Here is a 25,989-nt window from a genome sequence, read left to right on the forward strand (position 1 = left end):
CCGGGGGAGACGTACCCCTGGAAGATCCAACTGCCTCCTTTCATCATGCCCATGTCATGGTCTCGTGATTGCTGCTGACCTAGTCACATGCCTTGAGATCGGCTCTGCACTCAACAGCTCCATTTCTTGCCTAGCAGGCTCCAGTGACTGCACACTGGCCAAGGGCGGGCAGGCTGAACTCCACCACAGAGGAGTGGTTGCTGCTCTCTGGGCACCATTGGTGTCTCATAGGTTTCAGCAGTGGAGCCCCATGGAGGCACCATGCAGGGGGGAGCTGGAGCCGGTTCCCACAGGTTCCCAAGAACCGGTTGCTAAAATTAGACCTCCGTGGAGAGCCGGTTGTTAAAGGGCCAGGGGTGGGCAAAGATCTGTTGCTCCCAGGAGTCCCAGCTGGGGAGGCTGAGGCTCCCCCGGCCCTTTCCCCGCTTCCCCCCAGCGGCAGCATGGCCAGCCGCCGGCACCAGCTGGGCAGCTGAGCTCGGGAGTCGTCCTGCTGCCGCTTTTTGAGGCAGCAGGTGTGTTTGGGGGGTCCTGCTGCAAGCTCCAGGGCTGGCCAGGGGGGAGGGGGCAAGTGGGTCCATTGGCCCAGGCCCTGCAGGGCCCCTGGCCCCATGAGGATGTCTCCCCTGGGCCTCCCCTGCTTCCCCCACCCCGCAGAGCTGCAGCACGGCCAGTAGCTGGGCAGCTCAGCTGAGCTCTGGGCTGCCAGCAAGGTAAGGGGGCTGCAAGCTCCAGGCCTGTGTGTGTGGGGGGTAAGTGGACAATTTGCCCCAGGCCCCTGGCCCCATGAGGATGTCTCCTTCCAGCCCCCCAGCCCCTCCCCCCGCAGAGCTGCAGCATGGCCAGCAGCTGGGCAGCTCAGCTGAGATCCTGAGTCGTCCTGCTGCTTTGAGCTGCCAGCAAGGTAAGGGGGGAAGGGGCTGCAAGCTCTAGGGTTGCCGGGGGGGCGAGTGGGGCAATTTGCCCCAGGCCCTGCAGGGGCTCCTGGCCCCACGGGTATGTCTCCCCCTGCCCTGGCCCCTCCCCCGTTCCCCTCTCTTAAATCAGAACTTTTTATAGGGAACCGGTTGTTAAGATTTTGGCAGGTCATCACTGGCACCATGTGTATCTTGACCAACATTAGAGGGGTGAAATACAGTTTGCTAAGACTTCTGTGCTAATTTAGTGATGTAGCGAAATGCCCAGACCCTATATGGCCAATCAGCAAGAACTCTGAGCAACCCTCCGCTCCTAAAGTGCAGGACAGGACCCCCAGCTGCAGGAATGACCTCTTTGCACACCCCTCCCCCCCACACTCAGTTGGTGCACTGAGCTGAGCCAGACCAGAGACTGAATATAGCCTTGAAAATGTGGCCCATCTTCATAACACCAAGCACTAGAAACTGACTTCAAGAGAAGCTATTTGCTAGAGTTGAAAGTTCAGCCACTGATGGTTCCCCGCCCCCCCCCAACCCCATGCCTCCCACCATAGCCAGCCTCACCTGGCCTTTGAGACTCCTGAGAACCACAGGGATAGGGCCAGTGAGGTTTCTTGATAAGGAAAAAGTCCGACGGATTCATGGCTGTGCATCCGGATTGCCCCTTGTGAGCCTAGCTCTGGAAGCTTTGGGACCACCTGTATCAAGTTGGCTCCAAGAGCCCAAGCCAGTGTATTGACGGAAGAGCTCTCTCAGGAGGTCAGGTATTGGGGGGGAAACAGGCTGGAGCGCTATGACCAGTATTTAGGACAGTGAGTCTGGAGTTCACAGTGCTGCTACGAGAGGCCACCTGACATTGTGACTGTGGCCACAGCAGCTCAGACTGTTGATGAGTCTATGGATGAGACTTGGTCTACACCTAAGTTAGGTCAGCACGTTGCCCTGTGGTTGGCCACACTCCTGCGTGACATTGCCATGGCAACCTAACCCGCACGGTGGATGCAACTGTGTTGACAGAAGAAGGCTTCCATCGCTGAAGCGCCTGTCTGTCGGGGAAGTGGTGGCCTACACTAAAGGAAACCCCATTTCTGTTGGTGTGGGCTGTGTCTATACCACAGGGTCATACTGGCCAATACAGTGACAGAGCTATGTCGGTACAGCCCCCCTGTACTGCACATGTACCCGTAGGGTTAGACTCCCATTAGGATTCTTTTAAGCATGTTGAGCTTGAATGATTGGAACGGGGGTGCAGGAAGGATCATAGAATATCAGGGTTGGCAGGGATCTCAGGAGCTCAGCTAGTCCAACCCCCTGCTCAAAGCAGGACCAATTCCCAACTAAATCATACAGCATCATAGAATAGCAGATAGAATCATAGAATATCAGGGTTAAACTGGAGCCACGTCTCCTGCTACGCTGAGTGGGAAATCGAGGCCTGGGGCCTAACTCTTTAGAGTGTACACAGCTAATCATCCGAGGGCCCTGGAGCGCACTGTCAATGCCTTTTGAACAGGGTTCTCTCTTCTTTGCAGAATATGGCCCCGAGAAGAACGGCGGGGCCGTCCACGGAGCAAGCCTACATCTCCAAGGTGGTTCTGCTGGGGAGCGCGGCCGTGGGAAAGTCAAGCACAGCCTTCCGCCGTGTGAAAAACGACGTCAGGGAATCCGTGCCCACTGTGGGATGTGAGTGAGTGGCAGCAATGAACCAATCCTTTGGTGCAACACAAAGGGCCTAATCTGCGTCTCCCTTGTAGCAGGAGTGTCTCTGCTGAAGTCAGCGGAGCGACGCTAGCGTGACGTTTGGTTTTGCTTAAGCTCTCAGGCCCAGCAGAGCAGCAGCAGGACATCACTCAGCAGGCAGGGTTAGGGGCTCCAGCTGGCAGCTCTGGCAGCTAACGGAACGTGACCCAACAGACCCCCAACGGTACAGCCCGTGAGCGCGGGGTTAGTTTGGTTTCTCAGCTCAGGCACAGGACTGACAACGGCGAGATCCGGAAAAGTCTGGTTAAGGCGGCGCAAGCTGTGCAGGCTGATGTGCCCATTTTAAAAGCTGGGCCTTGTCTGACGCTGCTCTTCAGAGCTGGATCTTTAGGCACCAACCTAAGAAGCACGTCTGAAAAAAGTCAGGCCTCAGCATCTCCTGCTCCACCGACACCAGTGGCAAAGGGCCTTTGGAGTTCACTGGCAGGGAGGCTCAGGCCCCAGGCAGGACACATTTCTCTGCTGGGGTAGATTGGAGACAGGAAATCATGAACAGGGGACCAGCAACACAGCTGTGTTCATTGTGGAGTCAGAGTGACAGCTAGCGGTTCATTGCAGGTAGTGCAGCATTTAAATAGGTCACCTCAGCGGAGCGTTTTGGTCTACACCTGCCAGTTCTGAGTAACCCAAGAGAGTGTTCACCATTTACTATTAAATGTTATAGATTTTCCCCTATGCGTTCTCTCCGTGCTCTCCCCCTAGTCCTGGCTCTCCCAGCTGCCCCCACAGAAATACTACCAATCGCACTGCATTATCTCTGGATGGGTGCCAGTCCCAGTCCCAGCGCTCACTGCGACATTGCACCACGTTCTTACTCTCGCTGCACAAACTGACACAGGCGCATCCTGGAATCCCAGGAACTGCGCTTCAGAGTCCGATCTAGTGGGTTTGGGTTGGAACCACCCCTTGTATAATTCCTGGGTGTCAGAAAAACAGACGTAACACTCTGTTCTGCCCTGTTTGTGACAGAGGACGTATGACAACGGAGCCTCCAACGGATGACATTTAAAAGGCTATCTTCCCAGACTCCCAGCAGCTCTGCCCATGATATCGCTCCAGTCACTCTAGTCAAAGCAGCCCATCTAGCCTCTCCAATGTGATCAGCAAACCTGCCTTTGACATTTTCCTGCTGTTTCAACAGACACCCACTCTCACTAGAACTAGGTGAAATTTCAGCTGAACATTTTTTCTGAAAAAGCTGCAGATCCAGGGACACCACCACATTTTAGGAGTTCATGGTAACAGTGTTCATGTAGCCAGGTTGGTCCCCGAATATTGAAGAGACAAGGTAGGTGTTTTATTGGACCAATTTCTGTTGCTCGAGAGGACTAGGGTGACCAGATGTCTCAATTTTACAGGGACAGTCCCAATATTTGGGGCTTTATCTTATCTACGTGCCTGTTACCCTCCACCCCCATTCCGATTTTTCACACTTGCTGTCTGGTCACCCTAGAGGGGACAAGATTTTGAGCTTTACAGAGCTCTTCGGGGTCTGGGTAGGAAGCGGAGTATTTAGCTGTAACACTCCGGTTCCTTCCTCAGACCTGAAGAAGAGCTCTGTGTAGCATGAAAGTGTGTCCCTTCCCCCAACAGAGGTTGGTCCGAGATAAGATCTTATCTCACCCATCTTGTGAGTTCATGGTAGTTTCACTGAATTGTTTTTAAAAAAAAAATCACAATGTTTCATTTTTTTGGTTTGAAATGACTTTCAAAAATTCCTTTAGTCTTATTTTTAAAAAAATTATTTAGAATGGTCCAAGTTAAAATAAATGTTTCATTTGACCCAGAATAAAATTTCTCTCGACGTAGAGTCAAAATCTTTGAAACATTTCAAGTGGTGTTGGACTTGCAATCAATTTTGTTTTGACTTTTCAAATTGCCAACAACAAAACCAAACCACCATTATTCACCCAGTTCTGCTACGCGCTCCCATCATCAGAAGCAAAAACATTCATCTCAGTAGGCAACATTGGTGGAAAACATGGCTTTAGTTTTTATTGGAGATGTCAACACAAGGTCGGTTAAGTCTCTTTAGGAAGTTTTGCGAGCTTACAGACCCTGGTATGAGCTAGGGAGGCCATTGATGTTCATGGGACAGATTCCCACCTGTTAGATGTTGACTTCAATGGAGGCAAGGCCAATTTACATAAGCAAGGATCTGGCTCGGTGTCTTTACGTCAGAAATAGGCAGAAAGACCCTTTTCTTCCTGTTTTAAAGAAGGGCCCCGACCTTTGCCAGGAGAGTGGGGATGGAGGGCCCAAGGGGTCTCCCACGCTGCCACACACACCAGGCAGTCACAGTGCCTAGACCAAGGAGTGTGGTGTCATTCGCCTACGTTACTTGGCACTCAGAGAAAGCTTCTGTCCCTCCCAGGCTCTCTGGAGAGCTTTGGCTCTGTACTGCCCCCTTTACCTCAAGCCCGTGTATTTGTCAGACAATCTGGCCCTTAACAGATGGCTTCTGCCTGGCTACTGTGCACAGCCGCACATTTGCGCTGCTATAGCATTTTCAGACCAAGGATCTTCAAACATTTTGCAGACATTTGCTGGCTTTCGCAGCACTCCAGGGAGGTGGATTTTAATTAGACCCATTATCCATCTGGGCAAGCTGAGACAGAAAGGTTAGGGGCTAGGCTGGGACTTGGCCCACACATTTGCCTGGGGGAGTATGGGAGAGCAAAGGCCTCTGCCCCCCTTTACGCCTCTGGGCCAGGTGTGCAGGAGCAAACGTGCACCTCTCACTTCCCTAGAGCAGGGAGAGAGGGGAGCAGGCATGGCCTTGGTGTCACCCCTGCCCACTGGCCAGCAGAGCCCTGCCAGTTTGGGGGTGGGACAGGTTTGCTGGCATGGGCTAAGAGCAAGAACAAGCAGTTGTAGCTCAGAAGCATCTGAGCACCTCCCCGGGGCTACTCCTGGGACAGCGCTGCTTCTGTATAATCAGGGCTGTGCTTAGGGGCCCACGCAAGCCTTAAGTGACTTGCCCAAGCACATACAAATCAGTGTCGGGGAGACTGCAGTATTTCTGTTACAGCAGCACCCAACAGGGGCCAGGCACTGTACAGCTGGATTAGAACTCAAGACTCCTAATTCCCACCCTGCCATCACATTTCCTCCAGCTAGACAGCTGCAAAACCAAAGCTTGCTAATGCCACTAATATTGATGGATTGAGCAAGAACCATTGTTCTCATTCCTCTTCCCCTCCCCATCTCCCAGCTACACCCTGCTGATGTGCATTGGTGCACTACCGGGCTGTGATTGGGTAAGACCAGTTCACCAGCCTGTTTGTTACATTGCTTTTGGGGGGGGGGTGTTTTAATTCTCTCTCTCTCATCCTCCCTCCCCCTGCAGCCCTTTCCAAACCAATCTCGACACCCATCTTTCACACAGATCACCGAGATGAAGGTTAACATTAATTAAGGTGCATGCTATGGCTTTCTCAAGGAGCTGTCCCATCTCTGCGCTTCCAGGTTCTTTCTTTACCCAGCTGGTATGTTTAGAGACTGCCATGATCAAGCTTGTGATCTGGGACACTGCAGGACAGGAGAAGTACCATGGTGTTTGCCATCTTTATTACGGGGGGGGGGGGGGCAAATGCTGCCCTTCTTGTATTTGACATAGCCAGAAAGGTAAGAGCAGCGATGGCTTGTTCTCCTGCCTCTCTCCTCCAGAAGGGTTTGCCTTTATCTTTCTAAAATATCCCAACTGAATCTAGATCATGCAGCCACGCCGCTGGTAGGCTGCAATAGTTCTAGTGTAGGGTCGCTTCCCAATACGTCTCCAGACATTTCAACCAAGACTGCTTTTTCCTGCGCACATCACGTAAGGGCTACACATCATGGGCAGGTTTATCCTTCTCTTCTGGTAAAGGTGGGTGAAGACATGCAAGGAACTGGTACAGACATTTCACTGACAGTGGACAATAAATGCTCACGCTTTCCCCCTCAAAGCCAAGATTTCTCTGTCTACCCCTGCCTCCCAGCCCAGTCCAGCTCACCAGCCAAGTAGGTAATGAGGGAGCATCACTAAGTGCTCTTTGTTCCCCTCATGTAACCCCACACCTGGGTGTGGTGTCCTGTCCCATCTAGTGGCACCGACACCACTTAGAGCAGAGGTAGGCAACCTATGGCAAGAGTGCCGAAGGTGGCACGCAAGCTCATTTTCAGTGGCACTCACACTGCCTGGGTCCTGGCCACCGGTCCGGGGGGCCCTACATTTTAATTTAATTTTAAATGAAGCTTCTTAAACATTTTAAAAACTTTATTTACTTTACAGACAACAATAGTTTAGTTTATATATTATAGACTTATAGAAAGAGACCTTCTAAAAACATTAAAAGGTATGTCTGGCACGCGAAACCTTAACTTAGAGTGAATAAATGAAGACTCGGCACAGCACTTCTGAAAGGTTGCCAAGCCCTGACTTAGAGAGAGATAAAATGAGTTACACTAATGTCTGTTTCTGATGGACTGTTCCAGGGGGACATGTCGCATGATCTCCCACTACGTTATGAAGGTTTTTTCCCTTTTACTAGTAATATGCAACACACAGGAACCGCAACACCGAGGGCCATATGTCTGTATTACTGCCATGGTAGTTACAGAAGGAGAAGACCATAGGCTGCTGACGAGTAACATCTCACAGTAACAGAGCTTTATTGAAGAGGTAGACCAAGCTACTAAGAATCCTTGCCCCATCACAAGAGAGCCCAATCACCTCAGCCCATCACCTGTAGGCTGGGTCTATGACCCACTGGGGATCCATGGTGGTTGGGTCATGTCTAATGGAGGACAAGTCATCCTTGGCTTTGGGGAAGCAAGTATATTTAGAGCTGGTTCCATGCTGAGTAGTGCTCCTAGCATCACTATCTGTCAAGTGCATTACCCATTTGTTTCTACCATTTTTACCCCTCACCTGCCAATCACCTTTGGGCCATGTGACAGCTGCTGAGTATCTGTTGGTTTAACGTCGGTGTGTGTGTGTCTCTCTCTCTCACCTTTCCAGGCAACTTTTGCGAGAGCAAAGCTATGGTTGAGGGAATTAGAGAAGGAATTTCTTCCCGATGAACTCGTGATTGTTTTAGTCGGCAATAAGATAGATCTTGCTGCTCAGCGGGAATTCACCTTTGAGGTAAGTGCACTGCAGTAAAATCTCAGCACTTGGCAGATTCTCTCTTTCAAAAACACCACGGCAGCGTGTTTCCCAAGTGCTGCACTTCAGGCTTTCACACTGAACAGTTTATAAGTAAATGTTTATGTGAACGCCATTCTCCTAGCAGTGAGCAATATAGCAAGGCCCCACTGGCTGCCAGTGATGTTAGAGGTCATAAATCCCATTTTGCCATCTGTTTCAGCTGCTAACTTTCTTGGATCTTCGAGACTTTTCTGAGCTTTGGTGGGTTTGTTCAGAGGGTTCAGAGTGTGCATCGGTAGGTTTCCATGTCAGACAGAATGTTCCCAGATGTTGCTTCAAAACTTGCCATCGACGAGTCAATGCAGAGAAAAATACATAGATGCTTTGAATTATATTAAAAAAATTCAGCAGCCTCACTAGAAGCTGATGCTGCATCACTGACCACCAAGTTCAATGAATGAGAACTGCATGGGACAAAAGAAGCTCGAGGGTTTAACTCTCGGATCCGTGTCTGCACTCCTCTGTTCTTTCCTCTCACGTTGGCACCATGATCGTAGCCCTGACCTCTCATGTCAGCTATCGCAATTCCTGTATCTTCCAGCTTTTTAAGAAGCACATTTGTCATACCAGCTCCTGTAGTATCATCAATGTCAATAAATTCTAGAAAATGCTCTCTGACCGTCACCATTGCAAGGACATTTTCACTAGGTTCTTCTCTTGTTACAAAATGCACCATTAAAGTCATTTATTGCATATGGCTGATGTTAGGTGTGCAGCCCAGAAGTCAACTGCTGCAAATGGACCATTTTGAGTACCACTACAAATTCTTTTTCCCCTCTCCTGCTGGTAAAGGCTCACCTTAACTGATCACTCTCATTAGAGTGTGTATGGTAACACCCATTGTTTCAGGTTCTCTGTGTATATATAGCTTCCATTTGTATTTTCCACTGCATGCATCCGATGAAGTGGGCTGTAGCCCACAAAAGCTTATGCTCAAATCAATTTGTTAGTCTCCAAGGTGCCACAAGTACGCCTGTTCTTTTTAGTAATACCTTGCTGACTTCAAATCTGCCACAATCTTCTGTTTGATTTTTGTTACCAGTAACTATATGATCTCATTTTGAATGGTTTTTCCAAGGTAGTGGTGTATGTACATTTCTTGAGTGGTGACTCTTCTTAGATGCTCCTGGAGTACAGCATCAAACTCAGCCATTAGCGCCACAGTTTTAAGGAAGTTTCCATTGTTTGGCCCAGACAGCTGATCTGAAGTGCTAGGTTTTGGGTCGGAAGCATTTTCAGAACATTTTGCCAGTACAGAGACTCTGATGCAATCTTCTCTTGATGCTGATCATCTAGGGTGGCCTTTAACCTTAGTCTCATCTCAAGCTCTTTCCACCTATGCAATGCTCTCTGGTGATTTGCTGCCTTCTCATGGCATGCCAGATTTCTTGCCAGATGTTTCCAGTCCTTTGTTTCTGTAGAACCCAATGTGGCTGGAACATTAGACTGGAAGAGTTTGCAACAAAAACAGTATGCAGCATTCTGGGTTTCTGAGTACATAAGCCGTGGCCTCTCCACTTTGTCACCATTGGGGATTTCACACCAGTAATGTGTTGGATGGAAACTTCTATTTTCATTGTCTTTGGGGAACATGAAGTTTCACTTGCTGTGGCCCATACAGAACAAGGAAGTCCCTCAGGCTACTGCTCAAGTGTGTCCACAGTCCTGGATCATCTAGACTTAAGGAACTAAACTCAGCAGCAGCTGCTTCTTGTGCCTCCACCACACTCTTCTCTGATCTACGCTTTTCTTCAGGAATGTGCTTGGTTACATCCATTTGAGATGGGAGATATGGATGCTGCAGTAGCTGCCAGGTCACCTGCACTCTGACTAACTGGAAGATCAGGCATCTCCTCACCACTCACATCATCACTGGGGCCGGAAGGCTCACGGTGAACATTTGTGTCTATGTATCTCAGGAGAGCTCCTTCCTGCTTAGATACAAAAGCTTCCTTTGCTTTCTTTCTTTTTCTGAATGCTGCCCCAGAGGGGCGTTTTCTTTTTTCTCTCATGACTGCTGTTCTGTGCCAGTTAGAGTGGCTCTCAACACTCAGTTGAAGGGGACAAATAAGCAGGCTGGTAGCAGGGCCTGAGTGAGGGAAGATATCAGCATCTTAAGGGCCTAACTGGCTCCTATTATGTCAGGTGACTGCCTGTTCTCCTCAAGCGGGTTCAGGGAAGCAGCAGGAAACAGGAAGCTCCCTAAGAAGCTTTAAATCTCAGCCCAGGAGAGCCTGTTAGTGCATCTATGGTTGCAGTTGTGCTCCTGCTTTGACCCTGTGGTATTAATGTGTTGACACCTTTCTTCTCACCCCCACCCCCTCCACTTTGGACAAGATCTCGCTCTGAATATGTCCAGTCCAAACCAAGCCGTCTGCAAGGCTAGTGCATCCAAACCCGGTGAGCCAGGGAGTTTTAACAGGTTCCAGTCAGAGAGCGGCTGCAATGCCTTGAGCTGTGCAAGAGAGAAAACAAGTGTTGCCTAAACAGTTCGGCTGCAACCGTGTGCCTGGAACAGAAGGAGCGTGAGCTGGGGAAATAGGAAGCTGTTGCCGGCACAAGGCCTGAGGCTACAGCAAACAGTGATTCGTTGCCCGGAGTGCCTCGCTCCAATTAGACACACCAGGGTGGAGAAGCAAAAAAAAGGTTTATTTGAGATCTCAAAGCGCAGGATGCTTGGAGGTACACACCTCAGATCAAGCACACCTCATACAAGCAGCTCTCTGTCTTTATACATGATCTTAGCTAAGCATGTCTATTACCCCCAATGCCCAGCTCCCCCCTCCCCCCCTCTTCTCCCTCCTTTTCAGTTCCCATACAGCAAATACATTATAACGTAGCAATTACTCTAAACAGGTTAGATCATACTTGGCAAAAAACATATTATCTCGTTAGTAACTTTTCTTGACCGGTCATTCTGTTTCACTCCCTTTAGCCAGGTGCAAGCAGGCTGTATAATTGCCTCCTGGTACTGATAACTAGTTGCCACACATTCCATTCTTTCCATCTAGCCTGTGGAGTTAATTAAAGTCTAAACATGGACGCGGTTCGGACAAGCAGAGGCCTAATACAGGGAGCCTTCATTGGCACTGTCATTTTCCACCCCTCTGTCACCACTGGGTCATGCCTGGTGCCACCAACAATTCCCTCCTTTGAGAATACTCAACAAACCTTTGGCTGAGTGTTCTCATATACTGTGGACAAAACATAATTGAGTTCTATGGAGCTGGGGCTGTCAATGAGAGGGTACATAGGGACCTTCGGGGCACGGGGGGTACAAAGTTTACGGAGGAGCAGTTAGAGAGATTAAACTCTTGGGCAAAGCAAATCTTCAGGTTCTCATACGTATTTGACTCTAATTTGTTAGGGATTCCCCTCCATCCCGCATGTGCCTGGGGAGAAACGGGAGTCAATGAGAGGAGTGTTCCCATAGCAAAGAGTAACATTGTGGCAAACCCTAGGCCTGGATCCATACTGGGCCAGTGATCCTAAGGCCTAACAATTACAATTCCCCAAATACCCACAAAATTACTACTACTAATAACAAGCAGATTAAAAACAAAAGGGACCAGGCCCACAGGTTAGGCTGGCCCTGTGAAAATAAACACAGCCAACGCTCAGAGTGTTCACGGGGAGTGCGCTGTAACTGTCCAAAGGGGTCACAGGGCATTCCCAGCAGGCCTTACTGTCGCCTGAATAACAGCTTAAGTCCCAGATTGTCGTTGGCAGTCTTCTCCGCAGGTTGGACGGTCCACCGTTCAGGAGCTGGCACTGCTTTCAGACGGGAGTAGTGGATCCAGTTCTTGTATCCCTCGACCTTTGCTGCCGTGTGGGTGATCAGCAGGACGGTGTGAGGTCCCTTCCACTTCTCTTGGAGAGGCTCGTCCTTCCAGGTACGAACGAGAACGGAGTCACCAGGCTGCAGGGAGTGGACAGGGGCATCCAGCGGGAGAGGCTGCAAATCTTTGGTATACCTGTGGAGAGAACAGAGAACAGCAGACAGAGAGCACATGTACTGAGATAAGAAACCGCAGCTTACCTCCCACTCCCCTAACAGAACCGGTGTACCATTCATAGGCCATGCCCTCCCAAACATAATCTCGAAGGGACTAAGCCCTAACCTGCCCTTTGGGAGAGCACGAACTCGGAGCAAAACAAGGGGTAAGGCATCAGGCCACCGAAGAGAAGCCTCTTGGCAGACCTTTGAGAGATGCCGCTTGAGTGTCTGATTAGTACGTTCCACTACTCCACTGGCCTGTGGTCGCCATGGAGTGTGGAGCTTCCAGGTGATTTGTAGAACATCCGAAATCCCCTGAATGACTTGCGATGTGAAGTGTGTTCCATTGTCAGATTCCATCCACTGGGGGAGTCCAAAGCGAGGAATGATCTCCTTGACAAACTTGAGAGCCACTGTTCTGGCAGTGTTGTTTCGGCATGGGAAGGCTTCAGGCCATCCGCTGAATCGATCCACCATGACGAGGAGGTACCTGAACCCTTGGGTCCGGGGGAACTCAGTGAAGTCTACTTGCCACACCAATCCTGGCCCTGGGGTAGGTTCCAGAGTGGCTGGTGGCACTGACACTCCTGGTCGAGGGTTGTTCTTTTGACAGACTAAACACTCAGCCTGTACCTGGGAAGCCAGGGGTCTTAATCCAGAGGTTAGAAAATACTTATTCATAAGCTGGGTGAGAGCCTCCCTTCCAGCGTGAGTGGTCTGATGTAGTTTCTGTAGTACTGGCCGTATTAGGCTTTTAGGTAGGAGGATTTTTCCTTCTGTGGAGTGGAGCCATCCCTCCTTTTCCTGGAGCCCAAGGAGTCGGCCAGATTCCTTTCTTCACGAGAGTACTGAGGGCTGGGAGCTCACCCACTGATGGGATGAGGGCATGCACATGGGCCTCCTCAGCTTCCAATGGTTCCAGGGTGGCAGCCCGCTTGGCTTCCCTGTCGGCCCTGGCGTTGCCCTTGGCTACGTCCTGGTCTTCTCGTTGATGAGCTTTGCAGTGCACCACTGCTACCTCTGAGGGGAGCTGCACCGCTTCCAGAAGCCGGAGAATCTGTGTCCCATGCTTGACTGGGGACCCCTGAGCTGTAAGCATTCCCCTTTGTTTCCACAGACCAGCGTGAGCATGCAATACCCCAAAAGCATATTTTGAGTCAGTAAAAATATTAACCCGTTTGTCTTTTGCCAGTTCAAGTGCACGGGTTAATGCTACAAGTTCAGCAAGTTGGGCAGATGTTCCAGCAGGTAAACTCTCTGCTTCCACTGTATCGTAGAGGGTCACAACAGCATAGCCTGCCCTCCTTTGCCCATCTATGACAGCACTGCTCCCATCAGTATACCACTCACAGTCTGCATTTGAGAGCGGTTGATCTTTTAAATCTGGACGGCTGGAGTACTGGGCATCTATGATTTCTAAACAGTCATGTTCCTGCTCCTCTGTTTCTGGTAACATAGTGGCTGGGTTGAGGGAGAGGCAGGTCTGCAGGGTAACGTCAGGATTTTCTAGGAGTTTAGCCTGGTACCGAGCTACCCGAGCCTGCGTGAGCCAGAGACCACCCTTAGTGTCCAGCAGGGCTTGAACCATATGATGGGTATACACCTGCACAGTCCCCCCCAAAGTCAGTTTCTCTGCTTCACCAAGCACTAGGGCAGTTGCCGCGACAGCTCGCAAGCAAGCTGGCCACCCCTTGGCAACTTGATCCAGTTGTTTAGAGAAATATGCCACAGGACGTTTCCAAGTGCCTAATAATTGAGTAAGCACTCCCAGGGCTACTCCTTTTCTTTCATGCACATACAGTTGAAACGGCTTAGAAAGGTCAGGCAGGCCGAGTGCCGGGGCTTCCATTAGCTTTCTCTTTAATACTTTAAATGCCTTGTCAGCTTCTGAGGACCAGTGAAAGGGGTCATGATCCATTCCCTTAACACATTCATACAAGGGCTTAGCCCACAGTCCAAACTCTGGGAAATCCTAAGTACTGTACTTCTGAGAGGGCAATTTGAGCCTTGCTCTGAGCTACCCGGTATCCTCTGAGTCCAACAAAGTTCAGGAGGCTCACAGTGGCGTGGAGGCAAGGGGTTAATCCCACCGCCCCTATTAACAGGTCGTCAACATACTGCAGGAGGAGAATCCCATCCGGAGTATTCCACTCCTCCAGGTCTTTGGCCAGAGCCTGGCCGAACAGCGTGGGGGAGTTCTTAAATCCTTGGGCTAACACAGTCCAGCAAAGCTGCCTTTTAACCCTTCGGTCGTCTTCCCACTCAAAGGAGAAAATCTCCTGAGATTGTGTGTCGACCGGAATTGTGAAGAAAGCATCTTTCAGGTCTAGGACTGAAAAGTGGGTGTACTGCCCTCCTATAGATGCCAACAGTGTATATGGGTTTGGAACAAGGGGGTGCAGAGTCTTAACCCGTTCATTAACTGCCCTCAGGTCCTGGACCAGCCGATAGGTGCCATTGGGCTTTCGAACAGGCAGGATGGGGGTGTTCCAGGCTGACTGACATTCTCGCAGTACCCCGTACTTCAGAAACTGATTTATAGTTTCCTGCAGCCCTTCTCTGGCCTCCCTCTTGATCGGATACTGCTTGATCCGCACCGGACTTTTTCCTGGCAGGAGCTGAACTTTAATGGGGGTGTGATGTACTGCCTTTCCTGGGACCCCCGATGCCCATACTAGAGGAAAAACCTGGTCCTCCCACTGGCTCCACTCTGGGGCTTGCATGGCTGAGGGCTCAACTGCAAGAGTCATTATCCAGGCATTCTCTGGGGGCAGGGTGAGAGTGATTTCATCTTGGGTGAAGTGCAGGGTGGCACCTAAGCGACAAAGCAGATCCCGTCCCAGTAGAGGCGTTGGGCAGTCGGGGAGGTAAACCAGCTTGTGGGAGAGAGTTCTGTCTCCCAAAGCACATTCTGCTGGGGCATACACTGGACATTTGATTCCTTTTCCTGTAGCGCCGACCACAGTGAGGGAATCTGCCACAGGCAGCTGGAGGGGTTGATTTACAGCGGTTCGAGCTGCTCCAGAGTCTACTAAAAAGTCTATTTCAGAATTTCCCACCCGCATTTTTACTCGGGGTTCCGGGGGCAGGATAGTCCATCTCCCCTGACACCCCTAGTCTTGATTCTCTGCTGTCATCATAGGGGTATCTTCCCTCTCGGGGCACTCATTTTTCCAGTGTCCCTCCTTCGGGCATATGGCACACTGATTGCGACCCAAACGCCTTTCCTGTGAGCCAGGGCGCCCACGTCCACGACCTCTCATTCCCCGGCCCCTTCCACCACCTTCCTGAAACTTCCTCTTGTCACCAGCCTGTACTGCTGCAACCATCATCTTCACTTGCCTTTTTTCCTTCTCTCCCTCTCTAAGGCTGTAAACCTTGTTTGCAGTTTCCAAAATCTGTGCCACAGACATGCCCATCAAATCCTCCTTTTTCTGCAATTTCCTTTTAATGTCAGGGGCAGCACGGCTGGTAAAGATACCTTTTATAATTGCCTCAGTTGCTGCATTATCAGGGTCTGCGTTAGTGTTTTGCCGAATGGCATCCCGGATGCGCTGCAGAAAAGCGACCGGACTTTCCTTAGGCTCCTGTATGAGCTCATAAGGTTTGGCCCAATTGTTATGGCGAACAGCTGAACGTCGGAGTCCTAGCAAGAGCAGCTCCTTGTACACAGTGAGGCGGGTCTGACCATTAGGCTCATTAGGATTCCACCTAGGATCTGCTAGGGGGACCATATTGGCAGGAGTGGCAACATTAGCTGGATCCCGATCATGCCTTAGTTGTGCTTCTTCTCTTGCCTTAGCTATAACCTGATTCCTCTCCACTTCAGACAACAGGGTCCTCATAAGGATATTACAGTCATCCCAGTCAGGCTTGTGACTGGCAAAACATCCCTCAAAAACCGAAATAAACTTGCTGGGATTCGTGGAGAATTCCCCTGCCTGTGCCTTAAAGGCTGCTAAGTCCACTGGGTTAAAAGGCACATGTGAGTAAACTAGCATAGTAGTGGCCCGGCGCCCCTCTGCTCCCGGGCGAGCCACCACAGTCTCAGTAATCAACGGATAAAATCCCACTGAAGGAGCAATCTCTGAAACCTGAGGCACCTGGTCTTTATACGGTGGGGGTGTAGGAGCCGAAGGGGACACCGACTCTGCCATTACAACCGGGGAGGGGTTTGGGGAACTAACAACAGTGACTGCCGAGCCTGTCGGAGTCAGATTACACTCTTGCAACAGATCTGACCTATCTCTCAACAACATAAACAACTGTGCATACATAAATTCATTCCACTTATTCATTCGCTGACAAAACAAAGCTAATTGAAGGATCGTGTTGTAATTAAGTGATCCCTCCGGTGGCCACCTTTCCTGGCCCTCTAGCTGATACTGAGGCCAGTTTACTGTACAGAATCTTTTCAGTTTACTTTTAGTCAATGGATCTTTTTCAAACACTTTCCAATTCATCAGAATGCATTCTAAGGGTGTACACCGTACCCTGCCTGTACTCTGTCCCTGCCCCATACCTATGGGAAGACACTGGGCGTCCCCAGGTCTTAACAGGCAAACAAAAGGTTAACAGCACTGGACTGTTCCTACCTTATTCACGAGACTGGTTCCCCACCGTCGCCCGCAGCTGCTTCTCCACTATCTGAGCGCGTTGCACCGTAGTGCCCTCCGGGGTCGACCACACCGCGTCTCCACCGAGGCCCCTGATGAAGTCACCGGTGCGCGCTAGGCATCGGTCGTCGCCGCAATCCGTCGACCTCCAGGAGGGGTCCGGGCAAGGCTAAATTTAGCCTCAAGCCCACCCAGGGACGCCAAAACTGTTGCCGGCACAAGGCCTGAGGCTACAGCAAACAGTGATTCGTTGCCCGGAGTGCCTCGCTCCAATTAGACACACCAGGGTGGAGAAGCAAAAAAAAGGTTTATTTGAGATCTCAAAGCGCAGGATGCTTGGAGGTACACACCTCAGATCAAGCACACCTCATACAAGCAGCTCTCTGTCTTTATACATGATCTTAGCTAAGCATGTCTATTACCCCCAATGCCCAGCTCCCCCCTCCCCCCCCCTTCTCCCTCCTTTTCAGTTCCCATACAGCAAATACATTATAACGTAGCAATTACTCTAAACAGGTTAGATCATACTTGGCAAAAAACATATTATCTCGTTAGTAACTTTTCTTGACCGGTCATTCTGTTTCACTCCCTTTAGCCAGGTGCAAGCAGGCTGTATAATTGCCTCCTGGTACTGATAACTAGTTGCCACACATTCCATTCTTTCCATCTAGCCTGTGGAGTTAATTAAAGTCTAAACATGGACGCGGTTCGGACAAGCAGAGGCCTAATACAGGGAGCCTTCATTGGCACTGTCATTTTCCACCCCTCTGTCACCACTGGGTCATGCCTGGTGCCACCAACAAAGCTTTAGGCTTCGCAGCAGAATCTGCTGGAATGCAATGGTGGCTCTATCACCAGACACGCTGCTCTTCAGAAAGGTGGGGAACTAAAGTCAGTGTAAACTAAGAGCTTGTCTGCACGAGCGGGGGGGGGGGCAAGGTCTAGGGTGCACTTGTGTGTTGTGCACTAACTGGCCTATAAGGACCTGCTGGCACGCACGGAGAGTTCCCTAGTGTGCATCACTGCAGCACGCACAGGCCTGTTAGTGCGCAACACACTGGAATGTGTCCCACTCCAGTGCAGACTAATGCACCATGCAGATGAGTTCTGAGCCTTAAGGCTCCTTGTACATCATTAGTCTGACAGTGCAAGCGCTGGAGCTAACGACGGGGGTACGAGGCCCTAAGGCAGTTTGCAGCATCCGGCTTGGAGATTTGTTCCAGAGCCACCCTTGCAAATAGCTGGAGATTTCTGCATGCTCCTCTTCCTACTTCTCAGCCACTAGTCAGGAGAACCGCAACTTGCCCTGCTACACTAGTGTTTGTGTCCATTCCGAGATTGCTTCTCCAGGTTGGCACCCTGCAGCCCTGTCCACACTGGGCAGGGCCCTGTAACGCCTGAGGTGTCTGATCATACAGGGAGGAGCTGTGCCTCCCTGCCAGGCCTAAGGACAAGAGCCTATACCTTGTAAATGGAGCCCTTATTTCCACCACTTTCCAGGACATTTCCCAAGCTGGATGTGATTACCGTGCAGAACACACCTACGTCTACTTTGAAATAACCCTGGTTTTGTACCTTCCCCGCCCAACTAGGAGGCGGAGGAGTTTGCAAAGAGTGAAAGCTTAATCTACATGGAAACGTTGGCAAAATCCAACCACCAAGTGACCGAGGTGCTTATGGCCATAGGTAAGTTCCAAGTGAGAAGCCGCTGGACAGGTAACAGCACTAGAGAGGTCTGTGCCAGCTCTCTGCCTTGTGAGCGATAGCACTGCACCGCTTGTCTGCTCCCAGTTGCTCAGGGGCAATTAGGGTTGAGTCACTTGACCTGAAGAGGTCCAGGAACTGGAAAGTCTTTACTGTGACTGCAGCAGTGCCTTGCCTGTAGGCCTAGACAAGAGGTGACTGGTACACTCTGGCCTGTCAAGCCTCACAGCTGCCAAGAGCGAGCGAGACAGATCCAGAGCAGTGGCTTCCCCATTGCAAACACAGACAGGCTGCCCCCCTGCTGCCCCTCAGCCCAACTTCTGAGACAAGCAAACTTCTGGAGTGGTTCTGCCTTTGCCGCCGGGGTGAGGGTGGAACCTGCTGAGCGCTGAATGGGGAGGAGGTTCACCCACCCTTTGGAACACCAGCCACTGGCCCTAGCAATGGGGAAGTGGGAATTTCTCCCCACTCCCCAGATTCCTCACTGTCACTCCCAGAGGAGCTCTTCTCTCCGAGACCCATTCCCCTTGGCCCCAGTTATGATCCCCAGACAAACCAAGCCATGTTTCCTTCATCCCTCAGGCCAGAGATCAGAGGCCTCACCCAGGCTGCAAAACAAGATCCCTGTATCCTTCTTCCTTAGGGGGTAGAATAAAGCCCTCGAACCGGCTAGGACAGTGGCTCTCAACCTTTCCAGATCACTGTCCCCCTTTCAGGAGCCTGATTTGTCTTGCGTACCCCAAGTTTCACCTCGCTTAAAAACTACTTGCTTGTAAAATCAAATATACAGCTGTGTCGCAGCACACAACTACTAAAAATTGCTTACTTTCTCTTTTACCATCATTAATTAGAATATAAATATTGTACTTACATTTCAGTGTATAGTGCACAGAGCAGCATAAACAAGTCATTGTCTGTATAAAATTGGAGTTTGTACTGACTTAGCTACTGCTTTTTAATGTGGCCTGTTGGAAACGTAGGCAAATATCTAGATGAGCTGATGTTCCCCCTGGAAGCCCTCTGCATATCACTGGTTGAGAACCACGGGGCTAGGCAACAGAGCCAGAGGCTCAGCTAGACTGAGTCAGCCTCGCTCCACTGGACTGGCCCAGGCCTGGAACCCTGGGGCTCTGTCCCACCCATCCCACTTCGCCTCCTGGGCCTCTGATACGTAGCTTACCCCACAGATGTTAGCCAGCTGACCCTGTATTGCCATATGGGGATTCAAACGTGGGGTATGCCTCCCGCTTGACCCTGCACTAGTGCACAAATGGCAAACCGCTGCCATTACCTTGGCAGTCCGTGAGATGGCACTAGAGTCTTCTCATGTTTGTTCCTATTAATGAAACTGCTTGGAGAAAGCTCTAGAATAATAGGACACAACGGCAGCAACAGATTCCACCTACAGCATATCATGAACCAATAATAAGCATTTACTACCCCATAGATATTCTTGGTCCTTAAGTGTAAGCAGAGTCAGGATGAGCTCTACCCTGACATCTGGTGGTAGATTATGGGGAGTGCAGAGTGGCAGGTTCCAGTATTCGCATTAGCATTTCAGTTATTTGCATGGGCACTCCCACCCCACTTAGCATACCACAAAGCAGTATGGGATGGTTGTTTTCACAGCTGTGGGAGCCCCAATTTCGTTGTTATTGGGGCAGGAGGAATGAAATGTTGTCACCCCGATTGGGTAAATGGGGAACTACAAAATTGTCTTGTGATGGGGGGTTTCATTGTCAGCTGGATAGCACTTGCTAGATGGGGCACATGAGTTCCAAAACCCATTGAAAGGAGAGAGGCTGGGGACAGAGATCTGTACTGGGTGGTGCAGGCTTCTTGTGTGAGCCAGAAGCACTAGTTCCACCTGTGCCTCTCTCCACTGTGGAATGTTAGAGTTAATTTTTGATTCCCTTAAGAATCTAGATACAGGTTACTGAGCTGAACTCACTGGGGCTCCCCTACTATGAGCTGGACTCACTAAGAGCTGAAATCACTGAAGAGCTGGACTTGCTGAGCTGAGAGCACTGAGTACTGTGCTTATGAGTGGGGGAGCCTGAAGCTATACCGTGGAGCAGAGCAGCTGGCAGAGCAGAGTGGAGCAGTTTGTGCAGCCACTGGGTGAGTGGAGCCAAGCAACTCGTGAGGACGGCTGGAGTGGCTCACAGGACAGCTGGTGGACCAGAGCAGCTGGCAGAGCGGAGCAGCCCACAGAGCAAGCGGAGCTGAGCTGTTTGCGGGGACGACTAGTGGAAGCAGAACCCCATGACGAGGCAGGGCAGTTGGCCCCGAACCCACGTAAGGTGCCCCTTTCTACCCAGGCTGGGGAGGGGGACCTCTGCAGAGAGACTCTTGAACTCTGGGGCTGCACTGATCCGGGACCAAGACTTTTGGATGGTGGGACTTTTGGGACTGTGGGTGATTTGGGGGTTGCTGGACTCAAGGGCCCTGAGAGAAGGACACGGCACAATTTGCTGGGGTGGGTCTTTGCTCACGGTTTGACCCATGAACTCTAGCTGAGGTATTTTCCCAATTTAATGCTTGTTGTTTATCATGTATTAAACCTTTTCTGCTACACAAGACTCTGTGCTTGCGAGAGGGGAAGTATTGCCTCCTCGAGGCGCCCAGGGGTGTGTGTAAGATTTTCCCAGGTCACTGGGTGGGGGCTCGAGCTGGTTTTGCATTATGTTGTGGGGAAGGGACCCCTATGTATTGAACCCGGCCCTTGCTGCTATTGTTTCGGCCCGGCAGAAGGGTTACATAAGAATGCTAGCAGTTTGAGAGTGACAATTCATGAGACACCTAGCACCCATCTTATGCCAGTTTCAAGTTAGGGTCTCCTACTTCTACTTCCTTTTAAAAAGAATTTCACTAAAGCTTATAGAGATGTGATTTGCACATCATCACCACCATCCTATCTGATAATGGGATTTCCTACAGACAACTTGGTGCAATACAACATTTGCTGTCCTGGGATGTTTTTAGGGGGATGTCCATGATGCAGGTGCGGTGGAATCTGTAGATGTTCTAGGGTGGGGAATGAAGAGGTGTATGGGAGAGTCCTGAGGGAGGGACCATTTTCCAGAAAGAACAAAGGAGCATGAGGAAAATTGTGGATGGAAGTTTGTTAAATAGTAAGTGCAGGAGTCCTAGGCCAAGAACCATATGGGTCTCAAAGTAAAAAAATAGGAAGTTAATAAAGTTAAAATGTAAACTTAACTTAAATCAACATTATAAATAAGAACATACCGGGTCAGACCAAAGGTCCATCTAGTCCAGTATCCAGTCTTCTGACAGTGGCCACTGCCAGGCGTCCCAAAGGGAATGAACAGAACAGGTAATCATCAAGTGATCCATCCCCTGTTGCTCATATTTAGATATTTTAAATCTTAATAAATTTAGAGGGGCAGATCCCCAGGCCTAGCCAAAAAGCACATGAGGGATGGAGAAAGTGGCTCCTAAGGTTCCTTTTCCTCTCTCTCTTGCTTGTTGTGGGTCAGTCCTTGGCATAAATTGAAAGAGCCCTGGGGCTGCTCTAAGTTTCACCACCAGGAACCATTCTGCTGGTTGGGGATTGGGCCACACCCCAGCCCACTGCTGATGGGAGGGGGACACAGCAGGGGAACCCGTAGCTGCTCCATTAGCGGATGGAAAGTTGCCCTAACAAAGTCAGAGCAGGGTCCGAGTATGTAGCACAAAATGTTACAATAGCTCAGCAGAGAAGGACCGAGAATTTCTTATTCTGAGTTTCTTCACAGCTCCCGAGTTATTGAAATAGGAACAACAGAAGGAACCAGCCCCTCAGCCCTGGAAGAAGTCACGCGTGGACCTGTGAGAGCCAAGCAATCACACTAAGAAGTGTTGCATGAACTAAAGGAAATGGCAGACTGACCTAAGGTTAGCATCAAGTGTGTTTTTATTGGGGGGGGGGAAGGGGGGAAGGGAGGCTGGCCCTATGTATTGTGTGCAGGCAGCATGGTTCTAGGGGGCAGCTGGTGTGTCAGACCGTGATTATTGCTTTTATTTTTCATTATTGTCAGTGTTCGATTGAAGAACTGTACGAGAGGAGATATTGCCCAATGCAAGGAACCTGAAAAGCGCTGCAAGTCTCCTCTCGCTGGTGTTTGCTCAGTGTTATCATTATACAAGAATACAGTGCAAAATAGCTTCACAAATAAAAACAGCAAAAAGGAGGAGTAGTCTCTCTCTCTCTCCCCCCCACCCCTTCACCTTTGCAAATTCTATAAAACTTTTACAGAGGCTGTTAACATTAAGGTCACCAAATCTTAAATGCAAGACATGGAATAGCCAGAACATGCAGCTCGAGTTTAATATTGCCTTAAGAACTCACGATTTTGTCATGAGTCTTGTGATTTTTGGGGCGTTTCTTAAAGCGTCAGCTGCTGGAGTCAAATGATCACTTGGGAATCTTTAAACAAACAACAAATCCAAAACTAACATTTTCTGGCCCTCCTGGTTGTGGAAAAAACTGAGAACATGAAACAAGCACATCCTGAAGGTCCAGAAACCAGATTGTAAATAAGGAGACTCTGAACATTATTTAAAAGTCTCATGAATTTCTGGGAGGAGATGGGGGCTGATTTCTCATTTGAGTACCTGGGATTGGCAATACTTCAATAGTATAGATTTATAGAAATAAACCAGGGCCTGATTCTGCTCAAACTTACACACTTGCAACACTAAAGCGAATGGCGTTAACTTACATTGGTGTAAATAAGAGAATCAGACCTTCTCACTTAGGCCACATCCACACTAGAAACTCCAGCTGGCACAGTGGTGCTGCATCTACACAAAAAGGGTTTGCCAGGATGCTACCCATGCCCAGCAAACTTTTTCTGTTGCAGACTATGCAAAAAAATCAAATTTTGTCTTGCGCTTGTCAGGTAACCAGTTTACTAACATATCTAACCTTGTTAATTTCAGCACACTTAGTTGTGAACTGATCACCGATGCCTCAATGCTAAGGGCATGTCAAGATTCAAAGATCATCTACTTGTGAATTCAGCAAAGAGTCCTGTGGCTCCTTATAGACTAACAGACGTATTGGAGCATGAGCTCTCGTGGGTGAATAACCACTTCGCCGAATGTATGATGTATTCACCCACAAAGCTCATGCTCCAATACGTCTCTTAGTCTATAAGGTGCCACAGGACTCTTTGCCGCTTTTACAGATCCAGACTAACACGGCTCCCCCTCTGATACTTGGGAATTGTCCCTCTGAAGAGAGGCAGTAGTTTTAATGGTGTGTGGCGGGAGGGAGTTGATTCACTTATGTCTGAGGAGCACAAAAGAGCTGAAGGGACTTTGCTCAGGTTTACTGATTTTTTTACCTAAGTTCCAGTGGAGACCAAGCATGGAAAGCTTGATCTGAAAAGGCACAGGATCATGAGCTTGTGAAAACGGACTTTAACTGAAGCCATTTTACCATCTGAGCTACAGTATTTACACTGCAGCCAACGTTGCAAGATAAAGCCAGGGTGAGATGTACTGTCAATAGGAGCACTGCACATGCAGCGAGAAAACACCCCTGGAAGGGGTCACAGCTGAGGGTCTACAGGGCATTTGCTATAACCAGTGCTCAAGACTCAGTGAATTGGTTCAATGACCCCACATTTGGGAAGTGCAGGGGCTCATTTCACTGCAGCTGTAGCAGCCACCAGCCAGTCTCTGCTATTTCAGGAGGGTGAAGTCATCCTCCTGTGCACATGTGCTTACAGCACGTCACATGATCTCACTGCTAAACTCCTGCTGTTGCTTATACACATCATCCCACCCCAGACAGACTCAGCCCGGGGAACCGTTACAGAGTTCCATGGCTGAAGTATGCCACATTGACTCAGCTGGGGCTGAACCTAGCAACTTTGCTTGCACTGTGGTGGGTTCACCACAATTAGTTACTGACAAACGGCCACACTCCTGCACTGAGGTGCTGCATCTTGCAGCTGGTTTTGAGCTTCATTGCTTTGCAAAGGTGTCAATTGTATACGAGCTTCTCCTCTAGACAGACAGTACGGAAAACTTCCCAGCTTGCTTCCCTATGTCAGGGTATAGGGAATTCAGAGGCCGTCACTGGCCTGTGTTGAGATACAGCAAGGGGGGCCACCTTGCTATTAGCATCAGCCATCAACTCAAGTATTACAGACAAGTGCACTTAGCACCACATGGAGAAAGAGGAACCTCCCATCACCTGTGTTGAGGCCAGGACAGCTCCTAGCAGTGTGCAGGCTTGGTCCTGGATGTGTCACACAGGCATGTCAGGCGCCCCCATCCCCCTGGTGTATTTTCTCAAGGAGCCAGGGTGGATCTGTTTCGATGGTGGACTAAGCATGCTTCTCTCTTCCCCTCCTGCTTGGGTGGCACATTAGCCCCCCTTGCAGTGGGTTTTGTTGTGAAGACACATTTAGAGGCATGGGGCAGTTCACACCTCTCAGGGTGGTTGTTTCTGGCCATCTGCTGGCTCAAGCCAGGTCTACACTACAGCCTTCTGCCAGCATGGCTGGATCGGGGGGGTGAACCCTGTGTAACACTCCTGTGCCTGCACCAAGCCTGGAGTGCCGATACACAGCAGAACTGCACTGTTACTGGGACAGCTTGTTTCCCCTGCGGCGGTGGGGAGAGTCTGGAATAATCCATGGGGGCAAAGCCTTTCAAGGGCGGGCCAGACCCCAGGCAGACATCGCCAGGTTGGTTAGTCTCAGTTCACATTTTCCATCCACTGCCCTGCAGCCAGGAGGGTCAGAAGTGGGGCCCCAGGCACTGAAGCCTTAGGCCTGGGTCTATAGTTTGTCTATGCACTGATCTGGCTCTGGGAAGTGAATCGGCCCTGCCTCCAGCATAGACCTGTCAGGCACAATCCATCACCCACATCCCAGGCAGCTCAAAACCGAAAGGGAAGGGAGAGGCTTATCTGAAAGGGTCTTCAGGAGACAGGCCACCCTCCAGCAGGAGCAGATCACTGGCTGGGCTCTGGGTCACTCAGGGAATCCAGGGGTTTGTCTCAGGGGCTTTCCTCTTAGGAACTCCTAGGCTGCTGCCTCTTCCTGCTTAAATACCTGCCCTGCTAAGCCCAGCTGGAAGCTGGCTGCCTCTAATTGGCAGGCTGAGCAGGGCCTCTGGGGCCTGGCTCCCTTTGCAGAACATTAACCCTTTTCCATCTGATTGAGCGTGGGACACATTCACCCCAGCGCTGACACACTCCAGAAGCCTTCTCAGTCCCTGGGCTGTCGTTCCATTTGCTTCCTGCCCAGCAGCCTCACTGTGCGCAAGGCTTGTGTCACTTTTGGAGGTGGAGAATTTCCCCCACCCGCTTCAGTGGAGTGACTCCTGAGTTACCCTGGGGGGGAGAAAGGAGAATCCGGGCCCCTAATTATGTAGCAGTTGCTGCTTTCCCCAGCAGCGGCTGTTCATGCTGCAGGAGCTCAGGGCTGGGCTTTCTCCCTGGGCTTCTGTTTCCCCGCAGGCTGCACGGTGGGGCTCTCCATGGTCATTAGAAGCAGAGGCCAGTGGGCAGCTCTCAGCACCCAAGTTGCTCCCTCAGAGGACAGAGCAGCCTCCTGCCTCCTTCTGTGCTGCCTGCCCAGCAGCCCCCTTCCTCGCCCGCTCCAGCCCTCTCTGCCCCGGAGCCGCCTGAGAGCGCAGCCAGGGGAAGCGCTGGCCGGCTGGGGGCGCAGCTCGTGTTCCTTCCCGCCCGGGGAACGTTCTGTGCCTGCTGAGAGCCCCTTCCCCCACTCGCCAGGGGTCCCGCACGCTGTCTCCTGCCACAGCCCCACAAGCCAGGCTCTG

General features: G+C 50.5%; 1 pseudogene; it reads left to right on the forward strand.

Annotated features, from left to right (window-relative positions):
• The first annotated feature begins 2,065 nt into the window (after positions 1 to 2,065).
• LOC120392983 lies at positions 2,066 to 22,060 on the forward strand (annotated as a pseudogene).
• The last annotated feature ends 3,929 nt before the right edge of the window (positions 22,061 to 25,989 follow it).

This window comes from Mauremys reevesii, unplaced genomic scaffold, assembly GCF_016161935.1.
Source record: "Mauremys reevesii isolate NIE-2019 unplaced genomic scaffold, ASM1616193v1 Contig130, whole genome shotgun sequence".
NCBI lineage: Eukaryota > Metazoa > Chordata > Testudines > Geoemydidae > Mauremys > Mauremys reevesii.